Genomic DNA, 14,714 nt, shown 5'->3' with positions numbered 1-14,714 from the left:
CCTTTGAAGGTAGCCCCAGCCACGTTTGGATCGCAATCACCAACAAAGACCATTTCCGCCTCACATATGTGACCAATTATTTTGCTTTGCGCATTCCCTCAGCTTGTAAGCATATGTGTCTCCTTTTCAACACTCGGAATGAATATTTTTCTGGATTATCATAAGTTGCTTGACTCTCCCAACAGAAATGGAATTTCCTGAAGACACTCCGAGTGTCAAAAAGCAGAATCAAATTATTACGGCTATGAAAGAAATTCTACTCAACCAAAGTCGGGGTCAAGTGACAAACTATAACAGGAAAAGGGTCACACCAGCTTATTCCCCGCCCAACTATTGTTCTATGCGACAGAAATCCCTTATGTTTCTCTCACCAGGTCTCCTCCTGATAGTCATCAGGGGAACTCCTGTTGTATAAAGCACTTAGACACCCTTCACCATTCAACAACTCAGCTCTTCTCAAATTTCTTCTCTGATAATGAAGCTTGGAGGGCAATCATGATGCACAGCTCCTCCAAGCAATGTCTGGCAGGATGTCTGCTGTTCTGGATACAGTTGGTTCTTGAGCCATGTCTAAATGCCAGGCAGTCAAGCACCCCCATTAATACTGGCATCTATAGACCTTTCCTGACCTCCTGAGAGAAGGTGTCTGTGATTTGGTCTTACACAATGACTTCACAACTCCAAATGCACCTTGCCACATCAATCTGAGAGGGCCCAGCAACTAGCTGCATAACGTAATGGCCTCCGTTAGAGCAAAGAGATAATAAGCTGTGATTCGGAATGAATAGGAAGGATGTACTTCAACTGCAGCCCTCAGTGTTTGAGTTTGCGATCCCCTCTGAACAGGTAGCAACACTAAGGGTAGTGTCTGTGACACTTCCTGCCCCTCCACACTCAGTAAGAGGCAGGACGGGTATATGTGTATGTGTGAGCATGCAATTCCTCCTGGTGGTAATTTTCTATGCCTAGTCAGACTGTCTGGCCAACAGGCCTCCCAATAATAAGCTTTGAAAGAAGTTTTGAAACAAAACAAGGAGGCAGCAGATTCAGCCACTTTTATGTGGCTTCCAGCAGCCAACTATGAACCAGCACTGGCAGAGAGACCCATGAGTAAGGATCGGGAAGTTCTGAGCTAAAAATAATCACTCCTGCACTGCGGTCAATCCAAATGCTACACAGCAATCTTCAGAAATTCATCGTTTCCCCTAACTAAAAGGCCCTGTGCATTCAAACCTTTAAAGAGAAGCATTATAAAGGTGAAGTGACACAATGGCTGATAGATTTCCACTTTGTGATTTTCTGCAATTCAGGCCAGCATCTGTCCTTACATACACAAGTCAATCACTCCAGAAGGCATAAGAAGCCAGAGCAGTGCTAATCACCCATTACTGGTAACTGTTTTGCATGGGAACATTTATAATTGAAACACAAATATCCAAGAGCCCCTCAAGCCACAGATTACCACTTGCAAGGCAACCATAGCAGTAAATTGGACATTACGCCAATGCTATAACGTTTAATTTAAAAGCATCAACAGTGCTCATACGGGGATGAAGTCCTCTGGTAGTGTGCTGCAGGCTAGATGATAAAAACCTCATCCTCCACAACCAAAAATCCTGGCATTGATCATTCACCTTCTGCTGCACCCTCTGAAGTTGGCGTTGGTTTCTGGTTTCTCAGCCCCAGTGTGCTCCTGGTTTCAATGCCTGCCTGAGTATGCACATGGATCACAAATGCCATCATGGAGTTGACTGGCCAGTGGAGTGAAAGGACTCAAAATGGCCGAGTGAAGAGATCTAATACTTTTGAACCTGTGGTGGTACTCCAAAAAATAAGAAAGTGCTCCACTCCTGACCTCATTAAAGCCTTTATCCAAGCATGGACAAAAGAGCTGAACTCTTGAGGTGAGGGGAGGGACACTACCCTCACGTCAGGCAACATTTGACTGGGAATGGCCATCTGTAATGAGTGGAGTTTCTCTTGCAGCTGTACAGGACATTGATTAGGCCACTATTGGAATACCACGTGCAATTCTGGTCTCCCTGCTATAGGAAGGATATGGTAAACTTGAAAGGGTTCAAAAAAGATTTACAAGGATGCTGTCAGGGTTGGAGGGTTTGAGCTAGATCGAGAGGCTGAACAGACTGGGGTTATTTTCCCTGGAGCGTTGGAGGGTGAGAGATTACCGTAGAGGTTTATAAAATCATGAAGGGCATGAATAGGATAAATAGACATGGTCTTTTCCCTGGGGTGAAAGTGCGCAAAACTACAGGGCATAGGTTTAAGTGACAGTGGAAAGATTTAAAAGGGACTGGTGGGGCAATTTATTTCATGCAAAGGATGGTGCATGTATGGAATGGGTTGCCGGGGAAGTGGTGGAGGCTGGTACAACTACAACATTTACAGGGAATCTGGATGGACATATGAATAGGAAGGGTTTAATGCAATATGGGCCAAATGCTGGCAAATGGGACTAGATTAATTTAGGATATCTGGTCAACATGGACAAGTTGGACCGAAGGGTCTATTTCTGTGCTGTATCTCTCTATGAGTGGAGTGCCATAGGAATCAGTGTTGGGACCCCCATTATTTACAATATATACAGCAATAACTTAAATGAGGAAAGTGAACCTACTATTGCCAATCTGTGGATGACAAAAACATGTGGGAAGACAACTGGAGTGAATGACAGAGTCTGCAAAGGGATACAGACAGGTTAAGCAAGTGGGCAAAAACTCAGCTGATTGAATATAATGTGGGAAAATGTGAAGTTATGGACTTTGGCAGAAATGATAGAGGAGCTAATTATTCTTTAAAAGGAGAATGATTGGAGAAAGTTAAAGCACAGATGGATTTGGGAGTCCTCATTCATGAATCACAAAAAGCTAGCAGCCAAGTTCAGTGGGTAATAAGGAAAGCAAATGGAATGTTGGCATTTATTTCAAAGGGAAGGGAGTGTAAAAGTAGGGAGGTTTTGCTAAAACTATACAAGGCATTAGTCAGACCAGAGCTGGAATACTGTGAATGACTTTGAGTCCCTTATCCACGGAAAGCCTGACTGCCATTGGATGCAGTCCAGAGAAGGTTCACTCGGTTGATCGCGGGTGTGGAGAGACTGTCTCATGAGGAAAGGTTGAGAAGGTTGGGCCTGTATTAATTGGAATCTAGAAGAGCGAGAGGCAATTTTATTTGAAACATATCAAAATTCTTAGGGAACTTGACAAGGAGGATGCAGAAAGATCATTGCCCCTTGTAAGAGAGTCTAGGACCGGAGGGTGTCATCTCAAAGGGCCCAAACATTTAAGCCAGAGATGAGGAGGAATGTCTTCTCTCAGAAGATTGTAAATCTGTGGAATTCTTTACTATACGCCTGGATCATTGTCTACCCAAGGCTGAGATTGAATTTTAATGCCAGTAAAAGTAATCAAGACTCATGAGGAAACGGCAGGAAAGTGGAGATCAGGATTATTAGATTAGCCATTGTTGAATGGCACTGTGGACTCGATGGGCCGAATGGCCTACTTTTATTGAGGAGCTCTCACAAAACTGGGCAACATGTGGAAAACTCTCCACCAGTTAAAATCTTACTTAGCACAATATTGTTCTCGTTGGTGTCCAATCCTCTCAGTTCCTGGACATCTCTGGAGATCCTCAGGGTCATGCCCTCAGCCCAACCACCTTTGCTGCTTCATCAAGGGCCTTCCCTCATGTAAGGAATAAAGTGAGGACATTTGCTGATGATTGCTCAAGTAGCGAGTACTGCTTGCAACTCCTCAAACATTGAAGCGATGTGTGTCCGATTCAGCAAGATCCGAACAATAGAGGCTTGGTTGTGTTGGTAGGCAGCAATTAACGTCTACGGCACACTGGTGGAGAGCAATGGCCACCTCCCTCCTGCATTGGTATCCACATCAGTAGTTTATACTATCTATCAACAGCACCGCTCAGGCTTGTGACCTCTATCAACAAGCGAGGGAAGGAAATAGCTGTATGGGAACATCACCTGTAAGTTCTGCCCTAGCCTCACACCATCAAAATCCTGGAACTCCTTCCTTACCAGCAATGTGGGTGTCCTTATAAGAGATGGACAGCATTGGTTGAAGACGGCAGCTCACCACAACCAAGTCCAAGGCAATTCGGGATAAGCAAGGAATGCTGGCCTCGCCAGTGACATCTCACAGGTCAATGACAAAGTCTCTTCAAGACATTTTTGGGTCAGTGGAAGCAGTTAATGAATGTAAACCAGGTAGGGTCATGCACATTGCATTTTGACTTTCTATTGGTTGGCCAGTGTAAGGAGGCCAGACCAGACCATTCTAGAGCCCATCTGCTAAAAGATGTTTGAGAGCCTGGTGTGCCTGGGAGCGTTAACCTTGCTTTGGTTCATCACAGCTACCAAAAGGCTTGTTGCATGTCACTCAATTGGACTAACAAAAGAGTGTATACACCAATGAGCCCGTTCTGTACAATCCTTTATCCAGTGAATCTAATTTGCCAGTAAAAGGATAATTCTGAAGATGGGGAACAGCTGGAAGACAGACCAGGAAGTGATGATAAAACTCATCATATTCAATGCCCGGACAATATGGTGAAGGAAACATGGAAGCTAAATTGAATCCTAGGATATATATAGTCAGAACAGTAATCTAGGAGGCTCCAGAGGTTATACCAAGGATTTTTAATGCCACAGTCTGACCATGCTTGGAGCAAATTATGCAAGCCTGACCACTCATTGTGCCATAAAAGGAATAAATACAAACGTTGGACAGAATGCTGATAAAAGCCACAAGACCATTTCCAAACATAAAGGGAAGTTATGACGAAATAATAAGTGTTGTTAAGGAGGTACCATATGAAAACAGGCAGCAAATTTAGAAAGCATCCTTAATATAATAAATGCTTTGAGGTACTTCACAGGAAAAATAAAGGAGATAGGTGAGGAATGACTAGAAGCTTAAGCAAAGAGATTGGTTTGAAGTTTCAATTGAAAGGCCAAAGAGGTCACTAAGTCATTAGAGGGAAATCCAGAAAGCAGGATCCAGGCCATTGGCATTGGTGAGACAATATCTAGAACAGTGTGTGCAATTTTGATCACATTAGTTAAGAAGGGATAGCTTTGTCTTGGAAGCAGTTTAGTGAAGGTTCGTGGCGTTTGGGAGGATGGCTAATAAGAGTGTAGAATTTAGGAGCTGCTTTCAAATAAAAACAAACCACTACAGATACTGGACATCTGAAATGCAGACAGAAGGAAGTGCTGGAGAAACTCAGCAGGTCTGGCAGCAATTGTGGAGAGAGAAAAACAGAGTTGGAGTTGACTCCAAGTTAGGAAGAATAGTCACACTGGACCTGCAAATTTAACTTAGTTTCCTTTTCTACAGATGCTGCCAGACCTGCTGAGTTTCTCCAGTACATCCCTTCATCATTTCAAGATTGCATCACTTGGTGCTTTTGAGGAAGAGCCACAACGAAAGCAGCCAAAGTAATTGCAGAGATGACAAAAGATTCCAGTGGCAAACAGCTGGGTTGGTCAAGGGCAGGCCATATGATGCAGTTGGACATGTGGCTGTGAGGAGGTAGACCAAAATGAAAAAAGCATTCAGCCCTTCGCCAACATGCTCCCACCCGAGATGGCGGCTAGCGAGGGACAAGGAATCCTAGGTGAGGGTGTCGCAGGAGCTGAAGTTAACAATTGGCTTTGGCCTTCCTCATGGTAAGCTAGAGGTAGATGCAAATTGTCTCAGTTCGGGCGTCAGAGAAACAATCTGATGGCAAAGAAGCTAGGCAGGGAGGTAGTAGACAGGAACAACTGGCTTCATTACAGTACATTTATAAAATATTAACAGGTACAGCTAAGATAAATTTACACAGCTCTTTGAAAAGTTATAAAACATTGCCTGCTTCACAGGGGTTACCGTCTCCCTGATGGTTAATATTGTTCTGACAGACGAGAAACACAACCTTCCTACCAAGTTGGCGACTAAAAAGGTGACCGCTACCACTTTGGAACTAAGCTCATCCTACATGATGGCACATCCTACATCCTACAATTTGCCTGAGGTACAGACCATCCTGCAGAGAGCTAACACTGTCACTTGGCCAAGGTCAGGAAATTACCAAGGTGCCAGGAGTGACTGACAGGTATAAAAATCTAGCTTCTTGTCACTTGTTATTTAAGATGAGTGCACCCTTAACTAATCAGCCTCATATCTGTGCTCCTGACTGCAACAAGATATAATTACTGAAATAATTTCTGACTACAAATCACTAAATGGAGCAGCTTCAACTCCAGAAGCTTTCCATTATCAAACAGCATATAACAGCAGTCTCGACTTACAATGGAGTCAATGAGAAACAATTATCCAGATTTGTGTCAATGAGTATATGAGTATCCATGTTAATTCATTTGCAAACAAGATAACAGTGACTAAATGATGTCCTTCGATACAGTTATTCCAATCAAAGACATCAACCACTGAGTACCTGCCCAATCAACTGCAATTAAGCTTGTTTGAAAATGTCAATAGTGAGATACGACATTTTTCTTCATGACGCAAACACAAGCTATGCATCCCACAAAATGTATTTAGTGAGAGTTCAGAGTGCACGGTCTCATTTTGCAGAAGGATTTTGTGTTTTAATGACATATAGTACTTGAAATAGACAGAATCTAAAAGTACTTCTGCCTGGGCTGCCTGTATCCCTTCTCCTCCTCATTTAACCTTCCGACCAGCGCTGCTATTCTGCTGAAACCATTCACATAGCCTCCAGTGCGTACTTTTGTTTCTTCATTCAGCTGATTACCATCTCCTTTGCTTTATATCATCGTCCCTATGTTGTTTAATGCACTTCATCACAGATCACTGTCTTTTATCCTTTCCCTACCCCCATCTTTCCTTGGTCCAGTACCTGTTCAAAACCTGTCCCGACTCAAACATCTACCAGCTCCATCTAAAGATCACTAAGCTAAAAGGTTATCTCTGCTTCTCTTTCCACATAAGAAATATGGTCTGCAGAAAATGGCCAGCATTTTTCACTTATCAATTTTTGATAGTGAGCTGCCCAATTGAAACAGGCTCTGGTAACAGAGCATTAAACTGGACTACAGTTACAACGTCTAAAAGATATTTAGATCAGTACATGAATAAGTAGTGTTTGAGGGGATATGGTTTGAGAGTGTGTAGCCTCTCAATTCTGATCTCCAGCATCTGCCATCCTCACTATCTCCTTTGAGGGGATATGGGTCAAACACAGGCAGGTGGATCTAGTTTAGTTTGGGATTATGGTCTGCGTGGACTGTTGGACTGAAGGGTCTGTTTACGTGTTGTAAGACTCTACTAGCCACCGACCTGCAGTGCTGAAAGCTTTTCATGCCTGGATATTGGGAAATGCGGCTGTAAAGCTGCCAGAGATTAAATAACTCACCAATGTAGAATTCATAACCTTGTAATAAAACCTGAAAACGCACAGCAAGACAGGCAAAACACACACACACACACACTGGGCTCATCAGTCAACCTACTTATTCCAAGAATCTATCCTGTCTTCCCCTCCCTCCTATATCTCATCTCCATCATTCAAAGGCAGAGGCTGAGTATTTAACATCAATGGTCACAAGCCCCAGATCTCGTTCAAGGGAAATGACTCTTACTGTAAACAGCAGCACCACCTCTCTCTCTCTCTCTCTCTCTCAGTGATTGTTGCTAAATCAGACTGCTCATTGGAACAAGCAGACATTTCCTCCAATTAAATACTGCGAAGGCTGAAGTCAATGCCTTTGGTTTCTATTCCAAACTCTGCTCCCTAGCAACCAGCTAGAGATTAAGCTGCACTATTCACAAACTTGGTGTCATCGGTGATTCTGAAATAAGCAGCTAAACTTGTAGTCATGCCATTATTAAGATACATATTGCCATCATTGCAACAATGTCCAATTTCATCCACTCACCTGCTGTTGGAAACCCTGTTTTATGCCTTTGTTATCTCACGGCAAGACTATCCCAGCATATTCCTGGCTGGTCTCCCACATTCTGTCCTTTGGAAACTTGAGCTCTTCTAACACCCTGTTGCCCATGCTGTAACTCACAGCCAGTCCCATTCCTCTGTCATGCCTACATTGGCTCCTGGTCAAGCAACATCTTGTCTTTGCACTTCTCAAATTCCTCCATCATGCCCGACCTCTAATCTCCTCCAGCCCCAAAACCCTCCAAACAAACTGTACTCCTCTCATTCCCACATCTTATGGAATTAAACCTCATGCAGCCTGGACTTCAGCTGCCTTGGCCCAAAGCTCGAGAATTTCTTCCAGACAGCTCTCCATCTCTACCTCACTCCACTTCCCCCCCCCCCAACTCAGATACTCTTTGACAGGTTGGTTATTTGACAGAATCTCTCCCTATGTGGCTTGGTGTTCTCTTTTGATTTGTAATACTTCTGTAAAAAACCAGGACACATTATTATATTAAAGGTATTATATAAATGTAAGTTGTTATTGCCATTGTCTCTGGGGTTTGAAAGGCTAACTCAGTGAAAGATCATTGAGCCTTCATCTTGCATCCATCAGATTAATACATTTTGGTCACAGGCACGAAACGTTCTTTTCTGATAAGTGAGTTTGGTTAAAACTAGCCCGGATTTAATGTGTAACCTGAATGGCACCTGATGAATGATTGTTTCTTTTGGGGGTCTGATCTTCAAACGCTAGCATCAATGGGTCATTAAATCGGTGACTGGTTAATAGGAATGAATTCAGGCTACTACAACTGCCTGACTAATGGTTAACAAGGATGGAGTAGAAATATGGTCACTAGAATGAATAGGAGTTTTGGCCTGGGAAATAAACTCAATTCCTTTATATAAAACATGGAAAACTTCTGTGCAAGATTTGCCATTGGATAACAGAACACCTAACTTTAGTTAGCCACTATCAGCCATGACCAGAGAGAAATTTTACCACTGGGCCCGGAAACTGAGGATTCAAGTCTCATTGCAGAACGGTCTAGATTAGCATATTAGCCAACACAACTTATGTTAAATTGCTGCACAAACCACGTTAACAGACTCTGAACAATTTGTTCAAGTGACATGAGCACATTAACCAGTTTTAACTGTCGAAGAGATCGAATCTCTGGTCTTTTTCAGTCCCTCTCCTGCAACTGTGTTGGGGAAGCTCCAGCGCAACTCTCCTCGGATTTCAAGATGACCAAGATGAGAAACCAAGGTCCTGACTGCACCCTTTGGTGCATGTAAACTACTCCCAGACACAATTTCAAAATGACAGCAGGGGAGTTTCTTGGGCTTCGAACAACATTTAACTCTCCACCAGAAATTAATTCCTGACGTTTACAGGTTAGTGCAGAGGTGGGGAACCTTTTCATGTTGGATGGCTGCATGATGTTAGTTCTAGTTTAATAAGACCGCATCAAAGAAACTCCAATTATATATTCTTCAGTCTGTGAGGATTATTTTGTTGAATTTTCTTTTACTCTCTGGTGTTTTAAATATATTCATTTTAAGATTAAAATAAAAATAATAAAGGACGAAAACAACATATTAATAAAAAATAGAAGATTTGTTCTGCAAAATTTGGATTCATTCAAAAGGTGACAACAATGGCGTAGAAGGCCGCAGGTTCCCCACCCCGGGTTAGTGTATGAGGAGCTTGCTGGGTGTAAACTGGTTGCATGTTTCCAGTAGCTACAATTCAAACATACTTCTGCCAGCTGTCAAATACTTAGGGCACCCTGAAGTCATGAAGATACTGTTTAGACACAAGCCTTTTTCTTTCATGTCAGCTTCCAGTTGCTGTGGGATTTACAGTAAAGCTCCATTTTAGTCGAAATCTAATTATTGCTTGTACACTTGCTCCAACAACTTCCTTCAGAAATGCTTATAATAGCATTTTTGGAACAGAAATCCTTTTGAACGAAGATTTAATTTAAAACAGCTTTTAAATCTGAGAACTGCATTAACACCTCTAAGTGTGTGATGTGCCAGTCAAAAGCAATTGGTTATAATACAATTTCCACCCTCGGTCTGTGCAAAGTTGTAGAGTTAGACAGGAAACAGACCCTTCAGTCCAACTCGTCCATGCCAACCAGATATTCTATATAAATCTAGTCCCATTTGCCAACATTTGGCTCTTATCCCTCCTATTCAGGACTTTATCCCATATCCCTTCCTATTCAAATAGTGTAAGGCCAGAGACTATTAGGCCACCACAGCTGATGAAAAGGCTGGGAAGGAGAAAATAACTCAGCCAGCTCTCCAGGTGACACAGACACTATTTAAAACATGGGCCTGTAATGGACTGCTCAATATTTTAAAAAATGTCCCTGAGCTTGCCCTTTGATTTTTTTTAGATCATTTCAAAGCTATAATCTCCAGTCACCAATTCACTGGCCAGTGGAAATGGGTGTTTCCTTTATACATCAAAATCTCTCGTTAATTCTGAAAATCCTGACCAATTTTCCTCTTAACATGTTCCATTATGAGTGAGAACTCAGTTTTCCCTCGCTGCTCCTCATACCAATAATGGCATACACAGTCACTAAAGTAATTCGAAGCACCATGCCTATACAGGCTCTGTGAAAGGGCTATCCAAATTATCTGATTCCTGCAGCCTTTCCTCATAGCTTGGCAAAACTTTCCTTTAAATATTTACTCTGTTCGCTTTGAATGTCAGCATTGAATCTGCTTCAAGCGCCTTTCACAGTGGCACCCCCCTCCCCCCATTTTAACTCTTTTTGTTTTTTGCCAATGACTTAAGTCTGGGTCCCCTATTGTCACTGGAAACAAATTCTTCTTTTCTATGTACAGTATTAAATACCTCTATAAATCAACCATTAACTTTCTCAATATACATGTCTATATACATACACACACTAACACAGTTAAGTCGCTTGCTGATACTCACCGTCAAGTTTCATACACTAAGAATGGCCATTGTTGAGACATCAGTGTGATTCTGGTGCCCATGGAAATACTGGGAATCAATGCCTTCATAAGAAACAAAAAAAGGAGAACAATTAGTGATCGAAAGAAAGAAGACGTGATAGATTAAATGCCTGACCTTGCTGCACAGCAGCAGTGCTTTAATTAACACACAGAGGCACAGTATTAGACACTCCATCTTTGGTTCCATTCTCTACAAGACTCATCTTAGGCTGGTGCAAGAACAGAAAAAGAAAAGCTGACTGAACTATTATGTGTAGGTCGACCATGCACAATGCTGGAGGCAGGCTACCAGGGCCATCCTATCGGTCAATACAGGTTTGCAAAAACAAAAAGGGTAAAAAGACAATTGAGAATTTAAAGAATTTGAAGAATTAAAGCCACCTTTGTCAATTGTTATGCCTTGGATATGTCATTTGTGGCAGCTTTCTGTCAGAAATACTCAACATCCAACAAAATCTACAATTATGTACTGCCAACTAGGGAACATTCCAGTCAAACAGAGAGACCAAGGGATTCAGGTATATAATTCTTTCAAGTTTGTGGTTGAGGTTGTGCAGGATGCTGGTGAGGCCTATTCGGGAGTACTGTTTCCAGTTCTGCTTTCCCTGTTAGAGAAAGGATTTTATTAAGCTGGAATGGGTTCAGAAGTGATTTGCCAGAATGTTGCCAGGAATGGAGGGCTTGAGAGGCTAGATAGGCTGGGACATTTTTCACTGGAGGGTGGGAGGTTGAGAGTGACTTTACGGGTTTATAAAATCATGGCAGGTATGGATAAAGTAAATGGCAAGTGTCTTTTCTCTAGGGTGGAGGATTTCAAGACTAGATGGCACAGTTTTAAGAGGAGAGAGATTTTAAAAAGACATAAAAGGCAAATGTTTTTACACAGAGGATGGTTTGCATGTGGAATGAACTTTGAGGAAGTGGTGGATGTGGGTACAATTACAACACTTAAAAGACATTTGGATGGATACATGAATAGGAAAGGTTTGGAGAGATATAGGCCAGGAGAAGGCAGGTAGGACTAATTTAGCTTGGGATTATGTTTGGCATGGACTGGTTGGACCAAAAAGAGTCTGTTTCTGTGCTGTATGACTCTAAGTAATTAAGAGAATCAACGTTCCTGAAGAAGGGCTTATGCCCAAAACGTCGATTCTCCTGCTCCTTGGATGCTGCCTAATCTGCTGCACTTTTCCAGCAACACATTTTTCAGCTCTGATCTCCAGCATCTGCAGTCCTCACTTTCTCTAAGTAATTAAGGGAGACTTGGAAGGGTTCAGAAAAGATTTATAATGATTTTACCAGGATTGGAGGGTTTGAGCTACGGGGAGAGGCTGAACAGGCTGGGGCCTTTTTCCCCTGGAGCATCAGAGGCTGAGAGGTGACCTTATAGAGGTTTATAAAATTATGAGGGGGATGGATAGGGTAAATAAACAAGGTCTTTTTCCCAGGGTGGGGGAGTCCAAAATTAGATAGCATAGATTTAGGGTGAAGAGGGGAAAGATATAAAAATGGACCTGAGGGGCAACCATTTCATGCAGAGAGTAGCACGTGTGGAATAATCTACCAGAGGAAATGGTTGATGGTGGTACAAATATAACATTTAAAAAGCATCTGGATAGGCATGTGAATAGGATGGGTTTAGAGGGATTTGAGCCAAATGCTGGCAAATGGGACTAGATTAATTTAGGATGTCTGATCGGCATGGATGAGTTCGACCGAAGAGTCTGTTTCCATGCTGTATAACTCTATGACGCTATGAATATAAATGTTACTAATTGTTATAAATACTTTTTTAAATAATTCTGTAGCCATTTTGAAATTATGGATTCATTTTTGAAAAGTTCTTTATAAAAGTATAAATTTCAAATATAGCAAGTAGAAAATTGCCGCAAAAAAATCAACTATACGTTATAGTGGTTAGTCATCCAAAGAATGGAAATAATCCTCTACATCGTGTTGATATATAGATGGACAGGAACAAAATAAACTGAGCACAAGGATTCAATTCAGTAAAATCATGCCTGAATACGACAGGAGGCTGGAGGAGGTATCCTGCCATAGAAAATATTCCTTGTCTCACCAAATGGAAGTAGTAGTTGTGTTCACAGAAATCTCAAGATACGTCTCCAGACCTAACTTCGCTGGCAGCAAACCAAACACCAAGTACTGTTTAAAGGATTCACACAAGTTCATGCAGCCAGCAGACCTGCACTAGAAAACTGTCTGCAACAAATGATACTAAAAAGGTCATACACATCGAATTGCTGGCAAGCATTCGACTCCTGATTTCCGTTTGTCTGGAACATTAGCACATAATCTCATTTGCTCTCTTCTATGTGAAAAACAGCATTACACAAATGTCTCAGAATAATCAGAAAAAAACTCTTGTCATCTTTTCACCAATCTGCTTTTGATTCTTGTACGATGTTCGCTATCCACTAGATTCAGCCACATCAGTGATTGGATGTACCCAGATATGAATGGTCTATGCTAAAATACAGAGAGAAAATGCTGGAAATACTCAGCAGGTCAGATAGACCTGCATTTTTTTTCTACTGTTTTCTGCTTCTATTTTAAATTTTGAGTATCTGCTGCATTTTGCTTTTTGCACTGAGTTGAATATTGGTCTCCAAATTTGAGATGATATAATCACCATCGTTCTACAGAACATCATTACAGACCTATTAAAGACTTGACCATGCTCAGAAACATCAGTATTGAATAAGATTTTCTAAATGGCAGGCAAAGTCAAGTCTATCGAATTAATCACAAATAACATGCAACTTCACCAAGTGATAAAACATGCTTGACAGACTAAATGGCCAAAACTAATGTTCCTATGTTCAGATACAATAACAAAAAAAAGGGATGTACTTGCTTACACAGAGACAAACAAACACACGCTGCTGATTAGGCTGACTGCGCATGCATACAATGTTAAATCAATGATTAGAAATTAAAAAGAGAGGTTATACTTTGTTTAGTAGTTTGTGACTCAATATATTGGTTCATTAAAATAGTGCCACTTAATGGTCTTAACAACTATATTTATAATAATTGCTGCTGACACGCATGCTCCTCAGTCTCAGCAAGTGCAGCCTGAAATAACAGCAATGTGAAATAAGTTTGATGGTGAACACTGGCCACAAAGATCAAATTCTTGCCTTTTGAACAAAGACAACAACTGCAGAACCAGCAGATGTAGTGCAAATAGGCTTTCTTCCAGAACCTAGGAGACAGTGAGGTCTACAGATGCTGGAAATCGGAGTTGAGAGTGTATTGCTGGAAAAACACAGCAGGTCAGGCAGCATCCGAGGAGCAGGAAAATCGATGCTTCAGGCCGGAGCCCTTCATCAACTGTTAATCCTAGCACGGGCAAAACAGAGACACCCCAGAGAATTCCTTGAAGTCTGGCACTCCAACCGGAACTCAATCAATAGACACACTGAACTGGACCCACTCAGATCAGAACCAGAAATACCAGGAAACAGAGACACATCGATACCAGACCGGACAGACCATCAGCCCGGCGAACAAACCTTACAACTTCATCCGCAACTCGAGCTACAAACCTTTTCATAAAACTCTCATCATTGGTACTCAATTTAGGAATGTCATATCTTCAATACTGGAGTTGATTTCCATGTTAAGAAATGGATTAAATACTCATCTGAACATAACCTCCAAATAGTCAAACCTACTGCCTTGAAGCCACCACAGGAAGAAGTGTATTTAATATGGCACCTTCCTTGATCCCCATC

The 14,714-nt window shown here is 41.8% G+C and overlaps 1 long non-coding RNA gene across 6 annotated transcripts in view; it reads right to left on the bottom strand.

The window, feature by feature from the left end:
• LOC122549174 (uncharacterized) overlaps nt 1-14,714 on the bottom strand; it is a 232,466-nt gene that overhangs the window by 139,414 nt on the left and 78,338 nt on the right. For all 6 annotated transcript variants that reach the window (XR_015756967.1, XR_015756971.1, XR_015756970.1 and 3 more), the window contains one exon: nt 10,913-10,995. This is a non-coding gene — a long non-coding RNA (uncharacterized LOC122549174). The remainder of the gene's footprint in view (nt 1-10,912; nt 10,996-14,714) is intronic.

The sequence above is a fragment of the Chiloscyllium plagiosum genome, unplaced genomic scaffold (assembly GCF_037043375.1).
Source record: "Chiloscyllium plagiosum isolate Xiang-an unplaced genomic scaffold, Cpla_swu_hap1 HiC_scaffold_4, whole genome shotgun sequence".
NCBI lineage: Eukaryota > Metazoa > Chordata > Chondrichthyes > Orectolobiformes > Hemiscylliidae > Chiloscyllium > Chiloscyllium plagiosum.
This window is presented reverse-complemented; position numbering and strand designations above follow the sequence as displayed.